The sequence below is a fragment of the Idiotropiscis lumnitzeri genome, unplaced genomic scaffold (genome assembly GCF_059441095.1).
Source record: "Idiotropiscis lumnitzeri isolate Australia: NSW breed Sydney's pygmy pipehorse unplaced genomic scaffold, RoL_Ilum_1.0 HiC_scaffold_115, whole genome shotgun sequence".
Taxonomy (NCBI): domain Eukaryota; kingdom Metazoa; phylum Chordata; class Actinopteri; order Syngnathiformes; family Syngnathidae; genus Idiotropiscis; species Idiotropiscis lumnitzeri.
In genome coordinates this window covers 431,155-439,608 of record NW_028283653.1, presented here as the reverse complement: position 1 = coordinate 439,608, position 8,454 = coordinate 431,155, and positions in this window count along the sequence as shown.

Sequence of the window (8,454 nt, the reverse complement as noted above, 5' to 3'; positions counted from 1 at the left end):
AGTTTGGTTTTTTAGTGCTGTAAATGCATTTTCAGCTCGCGCTGTACACATTTGCTATGTGAGGCATTATCTCATAAGGGAAATACTGGACAATCAAATTAATGACTGCCCAGGCTTCAGGATGTCTTTTTACACTATATAAAGGTGGAAATTTACATTGGAAACGTTTGGTTTAGCTGTTATAAAAGTTTGGTTTTTTAGTGCTGAAAATGCATTTTCAGCTCGCACTGTACACATTTGCTATGTGAGGCATTATCTCATATGGGAAATACTGGACAATCAAATTAATGACTTCCCAGGCTTCAGGATGCCTTTTTACACTCTATAAATGTGGAAATTTACATTGGAAACGTTTGGTTTAGCTGTTAATGAAGTTTCGTTTTTTTAGTGCTGAAAATTCATTGTCTGCTGGCGCTGTACACTTTTTCTAAGTGTTGCAATATCTCATGAAGGAAATACTGGACAATCAAATTAATGACTTTCCAGGCTTCAGGATGCCTTTCTACACTATATAAAGGTGGAAATGTACATTGGAAACGTTTGGTTTAGCTGTTATAAAAGTTTGGTTTTTTAGTGCTGTAAATGCATTTTCAGCTCGCGCTGTACACATTTGCTATGAGAGGCATTATCTCAAAAGGGAAATATTGGACAATCAAATTAATGACTGCCCAGGCTTCAGGATGTCTTTTTACACTATATAAAGGTGGAAATTTACATTGGAAACGTTTGGTTTAGCTGTTATAAAAGTTTGGTTTTTTAGTGCTGAAAATGCATTTTCAGCTCGCACTGTACACATTTGCTATGTGAGGCATTATCTCATAAGGGAAATACTGGACAATCAAATTAATGACTTCCCAGGCTTCAGGATGCCTTTTTACACTCTATAAATGTGGAAATTTACATTGGAAACGTTTGGTTTAGCTGTTAATGAAGTTTCGTTTTTTTAGTGCTGAAAATTCATTGTCTGCTGGCGCTGTACACTTTTTCTAAGTGTTGCAATATCTCATGAAGGAAATACTGGACAATCAAATTAATGACTTTCCAGGCTTCAGGATGCCTTTCTACACTATATAAAGGTGGAAATTTACATTTGAAACGTTTGGTTTAGCTGTTATAAAAGTTTGGTTTTTTAGTGCTGTAAATGCATTTTCAGCTCGCGCTGTACACATTTGCTATGAGAGGCATTATCTCATAAGGGAAATATTGGACAATCAAATTAATGACTGCCCAGGCTTCAGGATGTCTTTTTACACTATATAAAGGTGGAAATATACATTGGAAACGTTTAGTTTAGCTGTTAATGAAGTTTCGTTTTTTTAGTGCTGAAAATTCATTGTCTGCTGGCGCTGTACACTTTTTCTAAGTGTTGCAATATCTCATGAAGGAAATACTGGACAATCACATTAATGACTTTCCAGGCTTCAGGATGCCTTTCTACACTATATAAAGGTGGAAATGTACATTGGAAACGTTTGGTTTAGCTGTTATAAAAGTTTGGTTTTTTAGTGCTGTAAATGCATTTTCAGCTCGCGCTGTACACATTTGCTATGAGAGGCATTATCTCATAAGGGAAATATTGGACAATCAAATTAATGACTGCCCAGGCTTCAGGATGTCTTTTTACACTATATAAAGGTGGAAATTTACATTGGAAACGTTTGGTTTAGCTGTTATAAAAGTTTGGTTTTTTAGTGCTGAAAATGCATTTTCAGCTCGCACTGTACACATTTGCTATGTGAGGCATTATCTCATAAGGGAAATACTGGACAATCAAATTAATGACTTCCCAGGCTTCAGGATGCCTTTTTACACTCTATAAATGTGGAAATTTACATTGGAAACGTTTGGTTTAGCTGTTAATGAAGTTTCGTATTTTTAGTGCTGAAAATTCATTGTCTGCTGGCGCTGTACACTTTTTCTAAGTGTTGCAATATCTCATGAAGGAAATACTGGACAATCAAATTAATGACTTTCCAGGCTTCAGGATGCCTTTCTACACTATATAAAGGTGGAAATTTACATTTGAAACGTTTGGTTTAGCTGTTATAAAAGTTTGGTTTTTTAGTGCTGTAAATGCATTTTCAGCTCGCGCTGTACACTTTTTCTAAGTGTTGCAATATCTCATGAAGGAAATACTGGACAATCAAATTAATGACTTTCCAGGCTTCAGGATGCCTTTCTACACTATATAAAGGTGGAAATTTACATTGGAAACGTTTGGTTTAGCTGTTATAAAAGTTTGTTTTTTTAGTGCTGTAAATGCATTTTCAGCTCGCGCTGTACACATTTGCTATGAGAGGCATTATCTCATAAGGGAAATATTGGACAATCAAATTAATGGCTGCCCAGGCTTCAGGATGTCTTTTTACACTATATAAAGGTGGAAATTTACATTGGAAACTTTTAGTTTAGCTGTTAATGAAGTTTCGTTTTTTTAGTGCTGTAAATGCATTTTCAGCTCGCGCTGTACACATTTGCTATGAGAGGCATTATCTCATAAGGGAAATATTGGACAATCAAATTAATGACTGCCCAGGCTTCAGGATGTCTTTTTACACTATATAAAGGTGGAAATTTACATTGGAAACGTTTGGTTTAGCTGTTATAAAAGTTTGGTTTTTTAGTGCTGTAAATGCATTTTCAGCTCGCGCTGTACACATTTGCTATGTGAGGCATTATCTCATAAGGGAAATACTGGACAATCAAATTAATGACTGCCCAGGCTTCAGGATGTCTTTTTACACTATATAAAGGTGGAAATTTACATTGGAAACGTTTGGTTTAGCTGTTATAAAAGTTTGGTTTTTTAGTGCTGAAAATGCATTTTCAGCTCGCACTGTACACATTTGCTATGTGAGGCATTATCTCATAAGGGAAATACTGGACAATCAAATTAATGACTTCCCAGGCTTCAGGATGCCTTTTTACACTCTATAAATGTGGAAATTTACATTGGAAACGTTTGGTTTAGCTGTTAATGAAGTTTCGTTTTTTTAGTGCTGAAAATTCATTGTCTGCTGGCGCTGTACACTTTTTCTAAGTGTTGCAATATCTCATGAAGGAAATACTGGACAATCAAATTAATGACTTTCCAGGCTTCAGGATGCCTTTCTACACTATATAAAGGTGGAAATGTACATTGGAAACGTTTGGTTTAGCTGTTATAAAAGTTTGGTTTTTTAGTGCTGTAAATGCATTTTCAGCTCGCGCTGTACACATTTGCTATGAGAGGCATTATCTCAAAAGGGAAATATTGGACAATCAAATTAATGACTGCCCAGGCTTCAGGATGTCCTTTTACACTATATAAAGGTGGAAATTTACATTGGAAACGTTTGGTTTAGCTGTTATAAAAGTTTGGTTTTTTAGTGCTGAAAATGCATTTTCAGCTCGCACTGTACACATTTGCTATGAGAGGCATTATCTCATAAGGGAAATATTGGACAATCAAATTAATGACTGCCCAGGCTTCAGGATGTCTTTTTACACTATATAAAGGTGGAAATTTACATTGGAAACGTTTGGTTTAGCTGTTATAAAAGTTTGGTTTTTTAGTGCTGTAAATGCATTTTCAGCTCGCGCTGTACACATTTGCTATGTGAGGCATTATCTCATAAGGGAAATACTGGACAATCAAATTAATGACTGCCCAGGCTTCAGGATGTCTTTTTACACTATATAAAGGTGGAAATTTACATTGGAAACGTTTGGTTTAGCTGTTATAAAAGTTTGGTTTTTTAGTGCTGAAAATGCATTTTCAGCTCGCACTGTACACATTTGCTATGTGAGGCATTATCTCATAAGGGAAATACTGGACAATCAAATTAATGACTTCCCAGGCTTCAGTATGCCTTTTTACACTCTATAAATGTGGAAATTTACATTGGAAACGTTTGGTTTAGCTGTTAATTAAGTTTCGTTTTTTTAGTGCTGAAAATTCATTGTCTGCTGGCGCTGTACACTTTTTCTAAGTGTTGCAATATCTCATGAAGGAAATACTGGACAATCAAATTAATGACTTTCCAGGCTTCAGGATGCCTTTCTACACTATATAAAGGTGGAAATGTACATTGGAAACGTTTGGTTTAGCTGTTATAAAAGTTTGGTTTTTTAGTGCTGTAAATGCATTTTCAGCTCGCGCTGTACACATTTGCTATGAGAGGCATTATCTCAAAAGGGAAATATTGGACAATCAAATTAATGACTGCCCAGGCTTCAGGATGTCCTTTTACACTATATAAAGGTGGAAATTTACATTGGAAACGTTTGGTTTAGCTGTTATAAAAGTTTGGTTTTTTAGTGCTGAAAATGCATTTTCAGCTCGCACTGTACACATTTGCTATGTGAGGCATTATCTCATAAGGGAAATACTGGACAATCAAATTAATGACTTCCCAGGCTTCAGGATGCCTTTTTACACTCTATAAATGTGGAAATTTACATTGGAAACGTTTGGTTTAGCTGTTAATGAAGTTTCGTTTTTTTAGTGCTGAAAATTCATTGTCTGCTGGCGCTGTACACTTTTTCTAAGTGTTGCAATATCTCATGAAGGAAATACTGGACAATCAAATTAACGACTTTCCAGGCTTCAGGATGCCTTTCTACACTATATAAAGGTGGAAATTTACATTTGAAACGTTTGGTTTAGCTGTTATAAAAGTTTGGTTTTTTAGTGCTTAAAATGCATTTTCAGCTCGCACTGTACACATTTGCTATGTGAGGCATTATCTCATAAGGGAAATACTGGACAATCAAATTAATGACTTCCCAGGCTTCAGGATGCCTTTTTACACTCTATAAAGGTGGAAATTTACATTGGAAACGTTTGGTTTAGCTGTTATAAAAGTTTGTTTTTTTCGTGCTGTGAAGGCATTTTCAGCTCGCGCTGTACACATTTGCAATGAGAGGCATTATCTCATAAGGGAAATATTGGACAATCAAATTAATGACTGCCCAGGCTTCAGGATGTCTTTTTACACTATATAAAGGTGGAAATTTACATTGGAAACGTTTAGTTTAGCTGTTAATGAAGTTTCGTTTTTTTAGTGCTGAAAATTCATTGTCTGCTGGCGCTGTACACTTTTTCTAAGTGTTGCAATATCTCATGAAGGAAATACTGGACAATCAAATTAATGACTTTCCAGGCTTCAGGATGCCTTTCTACACTATATAAAGGTGGAAATTTACATTGGAAACGTTTGGTTTAGCTGTTATAAAAGTTTGGTTTTTTAGTGCTGTAAATGCATTTTCAGCTCGCGCTGTACACATTTGCTATGAGAGGCATTATCTCATTAGGGAAATATTGGACAATCAAATTAATGACTGCCCAGGCTTCAGGATGTCTTTTTACACTATATAAAGGTGGAAATTTACATTGGAAACGTTTGGTTTAGCTGTTATAAAAGTTTGGTTTTTTAGTGCTGTAAATGCATTTTCAGCTCGCGCTGTACACATTTGCTATGAGAGGCATTATCTCATAAGGGAAATATTGGACAATCAAATTAATGGCTGCCCAGGCTTCAGGATGTCTTTTTACACTATATAAAGGTGGAAATTTACATTGGAAACTTTTAGTTTAGCTGTTAATGAAGTTTCGTTTTTTTAGTGCTGAAAATTCATTGTCTGCTGGCGCTGTACACTTTTTCTAAGTGTTGCAATATCTCATGAAGGAAATACTGGACAATCAAATTAATGACTTTCCAGGCTTCAGGATGCCTTTCTACACTATATAAAGGTGGAAATGTACATTGGAAACGTTTGGTTTAGCTGTTATAAAAGTTTGGTTTTTTAGTGATGTAAATGCATTTTCAGCTCGCGCTGTACACATTTGCTATGAGAGGCATTATCTCATAAGGGAAATATTGGACAATCAAATTAATGACTGCCCAGGCTTCAGGATGTCTTTTTACTCTATATAAGGGTGGAAATTTACATTGGAAACGTTTAGTTTAGCTGTTAATGAAGTTTCGTTTTTTTAGTGCTGAAAATTCATTGTCTGCTGGCGCTGTACACTTTTTCTAAGTGTTGCAATATCTCATGAAGGAAATACTGGACAATCAAATTAATGACTTTCCAGGCTTCAGGATGCCTTTCTACACTATATAAAGGTGGAAATTTACATTGGAAACGTTTGGTTTAGCTGCTATAAAAGTTTGTTTTTTTAGTGCTGTAAATACATTTTCAGCTCGCGCTGTACACATTTGCTATGAGAGGCATTATCTCATAAGGGAAATATTGGACAATCAAATTAATGACTGCCCAGGCTTCAGGATGTCTTTTTACACTATATAAAGGTGGAAATTTACATTGGAAACGTTTGGTTTAGCTGTTATAAAAGTTTGGTTTTTTAGTGCTTAAAATGCATTTTCAGCTCGCACTGTACACATTTGCTATGTGAGGCATTATCTCATAAGGGAAATACTGGACAATCAAATTAATGACTTCCCGGGCTTCAGGATGCCTTTTTACACTCTATAAAGGTGGAAATTTACATTGGAAACGTTTGGTTTAGCTGTTATAAAAGTTTGTTTTTTTCGTGCTGTAAATGCATTTTCAGCTCGCGCTGTACACATTTGCAATGAGAGGCATTATCTCATAAGGGAAATATTGGACAATCAAATTAATGACTGCCCAGGCTTCAGGATGTCTTTTTACACTATATAAAGGTGGAAATTTACATTGGAAACGTTTAGTTTAGCTGTTAATGAAGTTTCGTTTTTTTTAGTGCTGAAAATTTATTGTCTGCTGGCGCTGTACACTTTTTCTAAGTGTTGCAATATCTCATGAAGGAAATACTGGACAATCAAATTAATGACTTTCCAGGCTTCAGGATGCCTTTCTACACTATATGAAGGTGGAAATTTACATTGGAAACGTTTAGTTTAGCTGTTAATGAAGTTTCGTTTTTTTAGTGCTGAAAATTCATTGTCTGCTGGCGCTGTACACTTTTTCTAAGTGTTGCAATATCTCATGAAGGAAATACTGGACAATCAAATTAATGACTTTCCAGGCTTCAGGATGCCTTTCTCCACTATATAAAGGTGGAAATTTACATTGGAAACGTTTGGTTTAGCTGTTCTAAAAGTTTGTTTTTTTAGTGCTGTAAATGCATTTTCAGCTCGCACTGTACACATTTGCTATGTGAGGCATTATCTCATAAGGGAAATACTGGACAATCAAATTAATGACTTCCCAGGCTTCAGGATGCCTTTTTACACTCTATAAATGTGGAAATTTACATTGGAAACGTTTGGTTTAGCTGTTAATGAAGTTTCGTTTTTTTAGTGCTGAAAATTCATTGTCTGCTGGCGCTGTACACTTTTTCTAAGTGTTGCAATATCTCATGAAGGAAATACTGGACAATCAAATTAATGACTTTCCAGGCTTCAGGATGCCTTTCTACACTATATAAAGGTGGAAATTTACATTGGAAACGTTTGGTTTAGCTGTTAGAAAAGTTTGTTTTTTTAGTGCTGTAAATGCATTTTCAGCTCGCGCTGTACACATTTGCTATGAGAGGCATTATCTCATAAGGGAAATATTGGACAATCAAATTAATGACTGCCCAGGCTTCAGGATGTCTTTTTACACTATATAAAGGTGGAAATATACATTGGAAACGTTTAGTTTAGCTGTTAATGAAGTTTCGTTTTTTTAGTGCTGAAAATTCATTGTCTGCTGGCGCTGTACACTTTTTCTAAGTGTTGCAATATCTCATGAAGGAAATACTGGACAATCAAATTAATGACTTTCCAGGCTTCAGGATGCCTTTCTACACTATATAAAGGTGGAAATTTACATTGGAAACGTTTGGTTTAGCTGTTATAAAAGTTTGGTTTTTTAGTGCTGTAAATGCATTTTCAGCTCGCGCTGTACACATTTGCTATGAGAGGCATTATCTCATAAGGGAAATATTGGACAATCAAATTAATGACTGCCCAGGCTTCAGGATGTCTTTTTACACTATATAAGGGTGGAAATTTACATTGGAAACGTTTAGTTTAGCTGTTAATGAAGTTTCGTTTTTTTAGTGCTGAAAATTCATTGTCTGCTGGCGCTGTACACTTTTTCTAAGTGTTGCAATATCTCATGAAGGAAATACTGGACAATCACATTAATGACTTTCCAGGCTTCAGGATGCCTTTCTACACTATATAAAGGTGGAAATGTACATTGGAAACGTTTGGTTTAGCTGTTATAAAAGTTTGGTTTTTTAGTGCTGTAAATGCATTTTCAGCTCGCGCTGTACACATTTGCTATGAGAGGCATTATCTCATAAGGGAAATATTGGACAATCAAATTAATGACTGCCCAGGCTTCAGGATGTCTTTTTACACTATATAAAGGTGGAAATTTACATTGGAAACGTTTGGTTTCGCTGTTATAAAAGTTTGGTTTTTTAGTGCTGAAAATGCATTTTCAGCTCGCACTGTACACATTTGCTATGTGAGGCAT